General features: G+C 39.8%; 1 non-coding gene across 1 annotated transcript; it reads left to right on the plus strand.

Annotated features, from left to right (window-relative positions):
* Positions 1-7,343: 7,343 nt before the first annotated feature.
* Positions 7,344-7,447, plus strand: LOC130971245 (small nucleolar RNA R71). The gene has a single exon (XR_009082475.1). It is a non-coding gene; the product is annotated as a small nucleolar RNA R71 (small nucleolar RNA).
* Positions 7,448-13,913: the final 6,466 nt, after the last annotated feature.

Consider the following 13,913-nt stretch of genomic DNA (forward strand, 5'->3'; position numbering starts at 1 on the left):
TATTTGTTCTTGAAAGATTTATTTACTTTTCACCAAGTAGGTAGAATAATTTTTGCATGTAGTTGCATTCATATAGATCGGATTGCATTTCATACTTTCTACCATTCCTCTTCATATCTTTATAGTTTCCCTTGAGCTTAGCATGAGGACATGCTATTGTTTAAGTGTGGGGATGTTGATAAACCACAATTTTATGGTTTATCTTATGCTCAATTGAGTAGATTTTATCAACTCTTTACCCACTTATTCATACTATTCGCATGTTTTACATTTGCCTTCCTAATTATGTGCTTTGATTGAAAACATGCTTCTTTGATCTTATATTTGTTTATTATTAATCCTCTCTTATTACCATTAGATGCCTTGATATGTGTGTTAAGTGTTTTCAGATATTATAGGGCAGGAATGGCTTGGAGGATGGAAAGGAAGCATGCAAAAGTGGAAAGAATACAAGAAGTTGGAGAAACTGCAAAGCTGTCAGCCTGACCCTCTTGCACTAAAACGATCATAAATTGAGCTACAGAGGTCCAAATGACACAATTCCAGTTGCGTTGGAAAGCTAACGTCCGGGGTTTCGATTTGATATATAATGTTCCATAGTGGCCCTGACGCTAGGCAACGCGACCGCGTGCTTCATGCGGCCGCGTCGCAGTGACGAAAAACCAGCGTGGCTGATTTCTTCTCCACCGATTTCTGGGCTGTTTTCGACCCAGTTTTCAACCCAGAAAACTCAGATTAGAAGCTATAAAGTAGAGGGATTTCATCCATTCAGATCATGCATTCATAATTCACTTTTTACAGTTTTAGATGTAGTTTTTAGTTAGAGAGGTTCTCTCCTCTCTCTTAACCCTTAGGATTAGGATTTAGGACTTCTCTTAGTTTTAGGAGTGACTCTCAATCGCAGGTTCTTTATTTTTATTTATCCCAATTTAATTTATGAACTCTTCCATGTTACAGATTACTCTTTTAAATTAATGTTATTTGAGATATTTCAGTTTATGATTGTTTCTTTTTATTATCCCCAATCTGAAGATATTGTTATTCTAGTAGATACAATTTTCTTTCCTTTTGGTCTTGGTTAAATAATTGGTGACTCTTGAGTTATCAAACTCATTGTTAGTTGAGAATTAGAATTAATTCATCCACTTAACTTACCTTCATAGTTAGATGTTAACAAAGTGGAAGAAAAATCCAATTCTCATCACAATTGATAAGGATAACTAGGATAGGACCTCTAGTTCTTATACCTTGCCAAAGGCTTATTTTACAGTTATTATTATTTTATTTTACTTGTCATATAACATATTCCCACCTTACTTCCAAAACCCCAATTTACAAACTCATAACCAATAATAAGAACATATTTCCCTGCAATTCCTTGAGAAGACGACCTGAGATTTAAATACTTCGGTTATCAATTTATTTAGGGGTTTGTTACTTGTGACAACCAAAACTTTTGTACGAAGGGATTTCTGTTGGTTTAGAATCTATATCTACAACGCGACTATTTTTATAAAATTCTTTACTGGCAAAAATCCTAACGTCATTATTACACAAGCTGTAAAGTTTAGGATAGGGGGATTCTAATGCGAAACATTAATTTATTTGCTTAAAAAATTATAAATTGCCTTTTAAAGAAGACAAATTTATTGTAGAGTAGTTGGATGATATAGAAAATAGATTCTCTAATTTTTTTATTTGAGAAAATAAAGTGTGATTTTTGTTAATTAATTTTATAAGTGAGACTGTTCTAGACAAATAATAATGGTGCGCGAAAATTGTGATCACTACACAACTTTGCACAACTAACCAGCAAGTGCACTGGGTCGTCCAAGTAATACCTTACGTGAGTAAGGGTCGATCCCACGGAGATTGTTGGTATGAAGCAAGCTATGGTCACCTTGTAAATCTTAGTCAGGCAGACTCAAATGGGTATAGATGATGAATAAAACATAAAGATAAATATAGAGATACTTATGTATATCATTGGTGAGAGCTTCAGATAAGCGTATGAAGATGCCTTCCCTTCCGTCTCTCTGCTTTCCTACTGCCTTCATCCAATCCTTCTTACTCCTTTCCATGGCAAGCTTATGCAAGGGTTTCACCGTTGTCAGTGGCTACCTCCCATCCTCTCAGTGAAAACGTTCCTATGCTCTGTCACAGCATATGGCTAATCATCTGTCGGTTCTCGGTCAGGCCGGAATAGAATCCAGCGATTCTTTTGCGTCTGTCACTAACGCCCCGCCTGCTAGGAGTTTGAAGCACGTCACAGTCATTCAATCATTGAATCCTACTCAGAATACCACAGACAAGGTTAGACCTTCCGGATTCTCTTGAATGCCGCCATCAGTTCTCGCCTATACCACGAAGATTCCGGTTAAAGAATCCAAGAGATAAACACTAGAGCCTCGTATGCTTGTAGAACAAGAGTGGTTGTCAGTCACTCTGTTCATGAGTGAGAATGATGATGAGTGTCACGGATCATCACATTCATCAAGTTGAAGAACAAGTGATATCTTGGTCAAAGAACAAGCGGGATTGAATAGAAGAACAATAGTAATTGCATTAATACTCGAGGTACAGCAGAGCTCCACACCTTAATCTATGGTGTGTAGAAACTCCACCGTTAAAAATACATAAGAACAAGGTCTAGGCATGGCCGAATGGCCAGCCTCCCAATGTGATCAAAAGATTCAAAGATCTCCAGATGTCCCAAATACAATAGTAAAAGGTCCTATATATAGAAAACTAGTAGCCTAGGGTGTACAGAGATGAATAAATGACATAAAAATCCACTTCCGGGCTCACTTGGTGTGTGCTTGGGCTGAGCAATGAAGCATTTTTGTGTAGAGACTTCTCTTGGAGTTAAATGCCAGCTTTTATGCCTGGGCGTTTAACTCCCATTTAGGTGCTAGTTCCGGCGTTTAACGTTGGGAATTCTGAGGGTGACTTTGAACGCCGGTTTGGGCCATCAAATCTTGGGCAAAGTATGGACTATCATATATTGCTGGAAAGCCCAGGATGTCTACTTTCCAAAGCCGTTGAGATCGCGCCAATTGGGTTTCTGTAGCTCCAGAAAATCCACTTAGAGTGCAGGGAGGTCAGAATCCAACAGCATCTGCAGTCCTTTTCAATCTCTGGATCAGATTTTTGCTCAGGTCCCTCAATTTCTGCCAGAAAATACCTGAAATGACAGAAAAACACACAAACTCATAGTAAAGTCCAGAAAAGTGAATTTTAACTAAAAACTAATAAAAATATACTAAAAACTCAACTCAAACTACTAAAAACATACTAAAAACAATGCCAAAAAGCGTACAAATTATCCGCTCATCACAACACCAAACTTAAATTGTTGCTTGTCCTCAAGCAACTGAAAATCAAATAAGATAAAAAGAAGAGAATGTGCAATGAACTCCAAAAACATCAATGAAGATCAGTATTAATTAGATGAGCGGGGCTTTTAGCTTTTTGCCTCTGAATAGTTTTGGCATCTCACTCTATCCTTTGAAATCCAGAATGATTGGCTTCTTTAGGAACTCAGAATCCAGATAGTGCTATTGATTCTCCTAGTTAAGTATGATGATTCTGGAACACAGCTACTTATTGAGTCTTGGCCGTGGCCCAAAGCACTCTGTCTTCCAGTATTACCACCGGATACATACATGCCACAGACACATAATTGGGTGAACCTTTTCAGATTGTGACTCAGCTTTGCTAGAGTCCCCAATTAGAGGTGTCCAGGGTTCTTAAGCACACTCTTATTGCCTTGGATCACAACTTTATTTCTTTCTTTTTCTTTCTTTTTCTTCTTTTTCTTTTTCCCTTCTTTTTTTCGTTTTTTTTTTGTATTCACTGCTTTTTCTTGCTTCAAGAATTATTTTTATGATTTTTCAGATCCTCAGTAACATGTCTCCTTTTTCATCATTCTTTCAAAAGCCAACATTCATGAACCACAAATTCAAAAGACATATGCACTGTTTAAGCATACATTCAGAAGACAAAAGTGTTGCCACCACATTAAAATAATTAATCTGTTATAAAATTCAAAATTCATGCAATTCTTCTCCTTTTCAATTAAGAACATTTGTTTAAGAAAGGTGATGGGTTCATAGGACATTCATAACTTTAAGGCATAGACACTAATGATCATAAGACACAAACATAGATAAACATAAGCACTAAAATTCGAAAAACAAGAAAATAAAGAACAAGGAGATTAAAGAACGGGTCCACCTTAGTGATGGCGGCTTGTTCTTCCTCTTGAAGGTTTTATGGAGTGCTTGAGCTCCTCAATGTCTCTTCCTTGTCTTTGTTGCTCCTCTCTCATGATTCTTTAATCTTCTCTAATTTCATGAAGGAGGATGGAATGTTCTTGGTGCTCCACCCTTAGTTGTCCCATGTTGGAACTCAATTCTCCTAGGGAGGTGTTTAGTTGCTCCCAATAGTCTTGTGGAGGAAAGTGCATCCCTTGAGGTATCTCAGGGATCTCATGATGAGAGGGGTCTCTTGTTTGCTCCATCCTTTTCTTGGTGATGGGCTTGTCCTCATGCCTTCTCAGTTGAACCGGCTTTCCTCTTGAATCTCTCTTCCATTGAGCGCCCTCTTCACAAATGTCTGTGAAGACTTGGTCCAACCTTTGATCAAAGTTGACCCTTCTTCATGGCCACAACTTCATAGAAGTGGTCTTGATGCACCCTTGAGATGAATCTCTCCATCTCCCATGACTCAGAGGTGAAAGCTTTTGCCTTCCCTTTCCTCTTTCTAGAGGTTTCTCCGGCCTTGGATGCCATAAATGGTTATGGAAAAACAAAAAGCAATGCTTTTACCACACCAAACTTAAAAGGTTTGCTCGTCCTCGAGCAAAAGAAGAAAGAAGAGAGTAGAAGAAGAAGAAATGAGGAAGAAGGGGATGGCTTTGTGTTCGGCCAAAGAGGGGGAGAAGTGGTGTTTAGGTTGTGTGAAAATGAAGGAGTGAAGAAGGGTTTATATAGGAGAGGGGGGCTCATGGTTCGGTCATGTATGGGTGGGTTTGGGAGGGTGAGGTAGGTGGGGTTTTATGAAGGATGGATGTGAGTGGTGAAGAGAAAGATGGGATTTGATAGGTGAAGGGTTTTTGGGGAAGAGGTATTTGAGGTGATTGGTGAATGGGTGAAGAAGAAGAGAGAGTGGTGGGTTGGTGGGGATCCTGTGGGGTCCACAGATCCTGAGGTGTCAAGGAAAAGTCATCCCTGCACCAAATGGCATGCAAAATCACGTTTTGAGCCAATTCTGGCATTAAACGCCGGGTTGGTGCCCCTTTCTGGCATTTAACGCCAGGTTCTTGCCCTTTCCTGGCATTTAACGCCAGTCTGGTGCCCCTTTCTGGCGTTTAAACGCCCAGAATGGTGCCAGACTGGGCGTTTAAACGCCCAACTGCTAACCTTACTGGCGTTTAAATGCCAGTAGGTTCTTCCTCCAGGGTGTGCTGTTTTTCTTCCTGTTTTTCATTCTGTTTTTGCTTTTTCAATTGATTTTGTGACTTCTCATGATCATCAACCTACAAAATACATAAAATAACAAAAGGAAATAGATAAAATATAATATTGGGTTGCCTCCCAACAAGCGCTTCTTTAATGTCAGTAGCTTGACAGAGGGCTCTCATGGAGCCTCACAGATGCTCAGAGCAATGTTGGAACCTCCCAACACCAAACTTAGAGTTTGAATGTGGGGGTTCAACACCAAACTTAGAGTTTGGTTGTGGCCTCCCAACACCAAACTTAGAGTTTGACTTTGGGGGCTCTGCTTGACTCTGCTTTGAGAGAAGCTCTTCATGCTTCTTCTCCATGGTGACAGAGGGATATCCTTGAGCCTTAAACACAAAGGATTCTTCATTCACTTGAATGATCAGTTCACCTCCATCAACATCAATCACAGCCTTTGCTGTGGCTAGGAAGGGTCTGCCAAGGATGATGGTTTCATCCATGCACTTCCCAGTCTCTAGGACTATGAAATCAGCAGGGATGTAATGGTCTTCAATCTTCACCAAAACATCCTCTACAAGTCCATAAGCTTGTTTTCTTGAGTTGTCTGCCATCTCTAGTGAGATTCTTGCAGCTTGTACCTCAAAGATCCCTAGCTTCTCCATTACAGAGAGAGGCATGAGGTTTATACTTGACCCTAAGTCACACAGAGCCTTCTTGAAGGTCATGGTGCCTATGGTACAAGGTATTGAAAACTTCCCAGGATCTTGTCTCTTTTTAGGTAATTTCTGCCTAGACAAGTCATCCAGTTCTTTGGTGTGCAAAGGAGGTTCATTCTCCCAAGTCTCATTTCCAAATAACTTGTCATTTAGCTTCATGATTGCTCCAAGGTATTTAGCAACTTGCTCTTCAGTGACATACTCATCCTCTTCAGAGGAAGAATACTCATCAGAGCTCATGAAATGCAGAAGTAAGTCCAATGGAATCTCTATGGTCTCATTTTGAGCCTCAGATTCCCATGGTTCCTCATTAGGGAACTCATTGGAGGTCAGTGCACGCCCATTGAGGTCTTCCTCAGTGGCGTTCACTTCCTCTCCCTCTTCTCCAAATTCGGCCATGTTGATGGCCTTGCACTCTCCTTTTGGATTTTCTTCTGTATTGCTTGGGAGAGTACTAGGAGGGAGTTCAGTAACTTTCTTACTCAGCTGTCCCACTTGTGCCTCCAAATTCCTAATGGAGGATCTTGTTTCAGTCATGAAACTTTGAGTGGTTTTGATTAGATCAGAGACCATGGTTGCTAAGTCAGAGGTGTTCTGCTTAGAATTCTCTGTCTGTTGCTGAGAAGATGATGGAAAAGGCTTGCCATTGCTAAACCTGTTTCTTCCACCATTATTATTGTTGAAACCTTGTTGAGGTCTCTCTTGATTCTTCCATGAGAAATTTGGGTGATTTCTCCATGAAGAATTATAGGTGTTTCCATAGGGTTCTCCCATGTAATTCACCTCTTCCATTGAAGGGTTCTTAGGATCTTAGGCTTCTTCTTCAGATGAAGCATCCTTAGTACTGCTTGGTGCATTTTGCATTCCAGACAGACTTTGAGAAATCAAATTGACTTGCTGAGTCAATATCTTGTTCTGAGCCAAAATGGCATTCAGAGTATCAATCTCAAGAACTCCTTTCTTCTGATTTGTCCCATTGTTCACAGGATTCCTTTCAGAAGTGTACATGAATTGGTTATTTGCAACCATTTCAATTAGCTCTTGAGCTTCTGTAGGCGTCTTCTTCAGATGGAGGGATCCTCCAGCAGAGCTATCCAAAGACATCTTGGATAGTTCAGAGAGACCATCATAGAAAATACCTATGATGCTCCATTCAGAAAGCATGTCAGATGGACATTTTCTGATCAATTGTTTGTATCTTTCCCAAGCTTCATAGAGGGATTCTCCATCCTTCTGTCTGAAGGTTTGGACTTCCACTCTAAGCTTACTCAATTTTTGAGGTGGAAAGAACTTTGCCAAGAAGACATTGACTAGCTTTTCCCATGAGTCCAGGCTTTCTTTAGGTTGTGAGTCCAACCATGTCCTAGCTCTGTCTCTTACAGCAAAAGGGAATAGCATAAGTCTATAGACCTCAGGGTCAACCCCATTAGTCTTGACAGTGTCACAGATTTGCACGAATTCAGCTAAGAACTGATGAGGATCTTCCAATGGAAGTCCATGGAACTTGCAATTCTGTTGCATTAGAGAAACTAATTGAGGCTTAAGCTCAAAGTTGTTTGCTCCAATGGCAGGGATAGAGATGCTTCTCCCATAGAAGTCGGGAGTAGGTGCAGTAAAGTCACCCAGCACCTTCCTTGCATTATTGTTGTTTTCGGCTGCCATGTCTTCTTTGAAGTAAAGTCACCCAGAGAGTTGTGCCTTAGCTTCTCTTAGCTTTCGCTTCAAGGTCCTTTCAGGTTCAGGGTCAGCTTCAACAAGAATGCCTTTGTCTTTGTTCCTGCTCATATGAAAGAGAAGAGAACAAGAAAATATGGAATCCTCTATGTCACAGTATAGAGATTCCTTGAGATGTCAGAGGAAAAGAAAAATAGAAGGAAGAAGGAGAAGAATTCGAACTTAATTAGATAGAGTTCGAATTGTGCATTGAGAAGGAGTGGTACTCCATAAATAGAAGGATGTGGGAAGAGAGGAAGAAATTTTCGAAAATCAAGTGAAATATTTTGAAAATATTTTAAAAAAAAATTTAATTAATTTTCGAAAATCAAGAGTGAGAAAGAGATCAAGTAATTTGTGAAAAAGATTTTTGAAATTAGAAATCAAAAAGATATGATTTGAAAACTTATTTTGAAAAAGATGTGATTAAAAAGATATGATTGAAAAGTTATGGTTTTAAAAAGATATGATTGAAAAGATATGATTTTGAAAACAATTTAAAAAGATTTGATTTTAAAAATTAATGACTTGCCTAACAAGAAAAGATATGATTCAAACATTAAACCTTTCTCAACAGAAAAGGCAACATACTTAAAATGTTCAATCAAATCATTAATTGTTAGTAAGTATCTTTGAAAAAGGAAAGAAATTGATTTTGAAAACATTTGATTGAAAAAATTTGATTTGAAAAAGATTTGATTTTGAAAAACTTTGAAAACTTGAAAAAAATTGATTTTGAAAACAAAACCCTCCCCCTTGTGCCATCCTGGCGTTAAACGCCCAGAATGGTATCCATTCTGGCGTTTAACGCCCAAAATGGTACCTTTTTGGGCGTTAAACGCCCAACCAGGTACCCTGGCTGGCGTTTAAACGCCAGTCTGTCCTTCTTCACTGGGCGTTTTGAACGCCCAGCTTTTTCTGTGTAATTCCTCTGCTGCATGTTCTGAATCTTCAGTTCCCTGTACTATTGACTTGAAAATAGAACCAAGATCAAATAAACAAGGCATGCAAGACACCAAACTTAAAATTAGACACTAAACTCAAACAAGAAACATAAAATATTTATGGTTTTTATGATTTTTATAATTTTTTTTTGTGCTTTTTTTTTCGAAAATTATATGGAAATAGAAAATAAAGGTTTCAGAATTCTCAATTTGGATTCCAGGAATCATTGCAATGTTAGTCTAAGACTCCGGTCCAGGAATTAGACATGGCTTCACAGCCAGCCAAGCTTTCAGAGAAAGCTTCGGTCCAAAACACTAGACATGGCCAATGGCCAGCCAAGCCTTAGCAGATCATTGCTCCAATAGCAAGATTGATAGAAATCAACAAGCTCTTGTGATGATCAGTTGAAACCTCGGTCCAATAAGATTAGACATGGCTTTTCAGCCAGCCAGACTTCAACAGATCATCATGAAACACTAGAATTTATTCTCAAGAACTCTGAAGAAAAAAAATACCTAATCTAAGCAACAAGATGAACCGTCAGTTGTCCATACTCAAACAATCCCCGGCAACGGCGCCAAAAACTTGGTGCGGGAAAATTGTGATCACTACACAACTTTGCACAACTAACCAGCAAGTGCACTGGGTCGTCCAAGTAATACCTTACGTGAGTAAGGGTCGATCCCACGGAGATTGTTGGTATGAAGCAAGCTATGGTCACCTTGTAAATCTTAGTCAGGCAGACTCAAATGGGTATAGATGATGAATAAAACATAAAGATAAAGATAGAGATACTTATGTATATCATTGGTGAGAGCTTCAGATAAGCGTATGAAGATGCCTTCCCTTCCGTCTCTCTGCTTTCCTACTGCCTTCATCCAATCCTTCTTACTCTTTTCCATGGCAAGCTTATGCAAGGGTTTCACCGTTGTCAGTGGCTACCTCCCATCCTCTCAGTGAAAATGTTCCTATGCTCTGTCACAGCATATGGCTAATCATCTGTCGGTTCTCGGTCAGGCCGGAATAGAATCCAGCGATTCTTTTGCGTCTGTCACTAACGCCCCGCCTGCTAGGAGTTTGAAGCACATCACAGTCATTCAATCATTGAATCCTACTCAGAATACCACAGACAAGGTTAGACCTTCCGGATTCTCTTGAATGCCGCCATCAGTTCTCGCCTATACCACGAAGATTCCGGTTAAAGAATCCAAGAGATAAACACTAGAGCCTCGTATGCTTGTAGAACAAGAGTGGTTGTCAGTCACTCTATTCATGAGTAAGAATGATGATGAGTGTCATGGATCATCACATTCATCAAGTTAAAGAACAAGTGATATCTTGGACAAAGAACAAGCGGGATTGAATAGAAGAACAATAGTAATTGCTTTAATACTCGAGGTACAGCAGAACTCCACACCTTAATCTATGGTGTGTAGAAACTCCACCATTGAAAATACATAAGAACAAGGTCTAGGCATGGCCGAATGGCCAGCCTCCCAATGTGATCAAAAGATTCAAAGATCTCCAGATGTCCCAAATACAATAGTAAAAGGTCCTATATATAGAAAACTAGTAGCCTAGGGTGTACAGAGATGAATAAATGACATAAAAATCCACTTTCGGGCCCACTTGGTGTGTGCTTGGGCTGAGAAATGAAGCATTTTCGTGTAGAGACTTCTCTTGGAGTTAAACGCCAGCTTTTATGCCAGTTTGGGCGTTTAACTCCCATTTAGGTGCCAGTTCCGGCGTTTAACGCTGGGAATTCTGAGGGTGACTTTGAACGCCGGTTTGGGCCATCAAATCTTAGGCAAAGTATAAACTATCATATATTGCTGGAAAGCCCAGGATGTCTACTTTCCAACGCCGTTGAGAGCGCGCCAATTGGGCTTCTGTAGCTCCAGAAAATTCACTTCGAGTGCAGGGAGGTCAGAATCCAACAGCATCTGCAGTCCTTTTCAGTCTCTGGATCAGATTTTTGCTCAGGTCCCTCAATTTCAGCCAGAAAATACCTGAAATGACAGAAAAACACACAAACTCATAGTAAAGTCCAGAAAAGTGAATTTTAACTAAAAACTAATAAAAATATACTAAAAACTCAACTCAAACTACTAAAAACATACTAAAAACAATGCCAAAAAGCGTACAAATTATCCGCTCATCAAATAACATAATAGAATAATAATTAATTAGCTAAGAATTTGATGTTATAAAATGACAGCGGATACTATGTAGTAACTATTTCATAAAGTTATAAAACTGCCAAATCTTGACATTAAGAGCATACTCCAAAGGCAGTAAATGTCCGGAAAACGGTAATCTCATAATAGAGGGATAAAAGGAGAAGAAAACCGGAAGGTATACTCAGAATATAACACCTTACCACAATACATTGCTAACTTAAGCATTGGAGTGTCTTGCAGATTGTCCTCCCGGCCTAACTCTCTTTTTGCCAAAGTTAGGATCTCTGATCTCTTCAACCATCCAAATTGGGTTCTCCACTCTTGGTATGAACATATGGCGTCGTCTGTGGGGTTCCTACTTTGCTAGGGATCATGGCTGAGCACAAAATCCATTATTCAACGATCAACTTGAATACTCCATTGAAGGAGCAACACCAAGAAAATGGGTACGAGACTGATGTCACTCCCCCTGAGGAGCATCAAGTACCTCCTGGATATGAGAATCAAGAGGTACTCAGCCCGGAAACTCATAATGCCGGAACCCGATGCTTTACGGGGTTAGGTGATGATTACCATCACACGATGCAAGAAATGCGACACCGGGTACAAAAATTAGAAGGTCATTGCCTATAGATGGAAAGGCGACTGTCCGTACATTCACATTCTAGACAATCTTGTTCCTGAAGTCGCCGACTCAGGGAATATGATGATCACAATCGCGGAATTCCAGAACAACAATAAGATCATAATCAGCAGGATGCACGCTTGCTACGACGACAACGGAGGTCACCACAATGTAACGCCAACCCTTGAGAGCATGAGAGGTGGGCAAGAGACAAGTCCCGATCTTCCCAGTCTAAATGGCGACGGACTCTGCAAAGGAGTCTAGTCCTAAAAGGCGTAGGAAATCTTAAAAACATGTTATAATGGGTCAAACCTCATTTGCATCCACGTCCTTTAAGTTCACTTGCTAAAACACTTTGACAAGTTGACTGACTTGAAGTATGACGGGAAGTCGGATTCTCAGGAGCATATAGATGCCTTTGAAGCTCGGATGAATCTAGAAGGTGTTGGCGATGCTATCTGATGTAAAGCTTTTCTGGTAATGTTATCCGGTCTAGCCACGGCATGGTTTAATGCCTTCCCCTCCGAGTCTATTTCCTCATTTGTTAACATCAAAATAAAGTTTTTGCACACTTCACTACAAGGAGAACCCAAGCTAGGTATCCAATTTTGTTGCTTGACATTGAGCAGCGGCCCGGTGAAAGCATTCGAGATTACCTAAAGATCATTAGCATCCCAATTGTGTAGTTCACAGTAGAAGATTTCCAGTATTCCATGATGAATGATGACGAACCCTTGGTAATAATAGGAAAACTGGGAAATGGTATTGTAAAGAGAATTCTGGTTGATACAAGAGAAGATTCGAACTTACTTTTCAGGAACACTTTTGACGCCTTGGGTTTAAGGGATGAACACTTGAAGCTACATCTTCCCGGAGTAATGGATTTGGGAGATCACTACATTAAGCCCGATGGCGCAATCGATCTATTTTTCACTATGGAGGAAGGTTCCAATGTCCGAGCTGTACAAGCTGAATTCGTGGTTCTCAAAGATTCAATGACTTACAATATTATCCTGGGAAGGAAGACATTGAACGACCTTTGTGCCTTTATATTAATCAAGTTCTCCGTCATTAAGTTTTAACCTCTGAATCGTGAGTGGTAACCATTCGGGGATATCGGGCATCAGCTCTAAAATGCAACAAGGCAAGTTTGACTTTGAGAGATAAGGATAAGGATTCTACTGGAGTATTTCTGGTCGACCTAGATTCTCGAATTCAAGAAAAGTTGAGGCCAGAACCAAATGAGAATTTGGAAAAGTTTCAGATTGGTGATGTACCAGACAAATACACCTTGATCAACAAGGACTTACCTTATCCCTTAAAGTCGGAGTTATAAGATTTCCTAAGAGGTAATGTCGATTTATTTGCTTGGGAAACTTCTGATATGCTGGGGATTGATTCCACATTCAAGTCCCATCAACTCGCTATTGACCCTGCCTTTATGCCGATTGCGCAATGACGTCGCAAGATGTTGCCCGACCAAGCTACCGAGGTCAAAAGGCAAGTTCAAGTGCTGTTAGATGCTGGTTTCATCCGAGAACTGACATATTCGACATGGTTATCTAATGTAGTGATGGTAAAAAATCTAATGAAAAATAACATATGTGCGTAGATTATACAAATTTAAATAAAGCTTGCCCAAAAAATTCTTTTCCTTTACCTAACATGGATAATATGATCAACTCGGCCTCATGTTATCGTATTTTGAGTTTTCTAGATGCCTATAGTGGGTATAATCAAATACCCATGCATAAGCCTGATAAGGAGAAAACAACCTTTATCACCCCTAAAGGGATCTATTGTTATACTGTAATTCCATTTGGTTTGAAAAATGCAGGGGGCTATATACTAAAGGCTAATGCCTAAGGTCTTCAAGCAGAAAATCGAAAGGAACATGGAGGTCTACATCAATGATATGTTGATAAAGGTCAAACAAGATTATGACCTGATTACCAATCTACAAAAAATTCTTAGATGCCTCCAACTTCATCAGATGCGGTTGAACCGAACGAAATGTGCATTTGGAGTTTGGCAAGTTAAGTTCTTAGGATTTATGGTCACTCAAAGGGGAATAGAGGCCAATCTTGAGAAATGTCAAGCTATCTTAGACATGTCGAGCCCTCAAACCTCAAAGAGATACAAAGGCTCACAAGTCGGCTAACCGCTTTATCTCGATTCTTTGGAGCTTCGGCTGAAAAGGCAAAACCATTTTTTAACTTAATGAGGAAGGGTGTCGATTTTGCATGGACAGAGAAGTGCGAGAAAGCTT

Source organism: Arachis stenosperma, chromosome 3, assembly GCF_014773155.1.
Source record: "Arachis stenosperma cultivar V10309 chromosome 3, arast.V10309.gnm1.PFL2, whole genome shotgun sequence".
Lineage (NCBI taxonomy): Eukaryota > Viridiplantae > Streptophyta > Magnoliopsida > Fabales > Fabaceae > Arachis > Arachis stenosperma.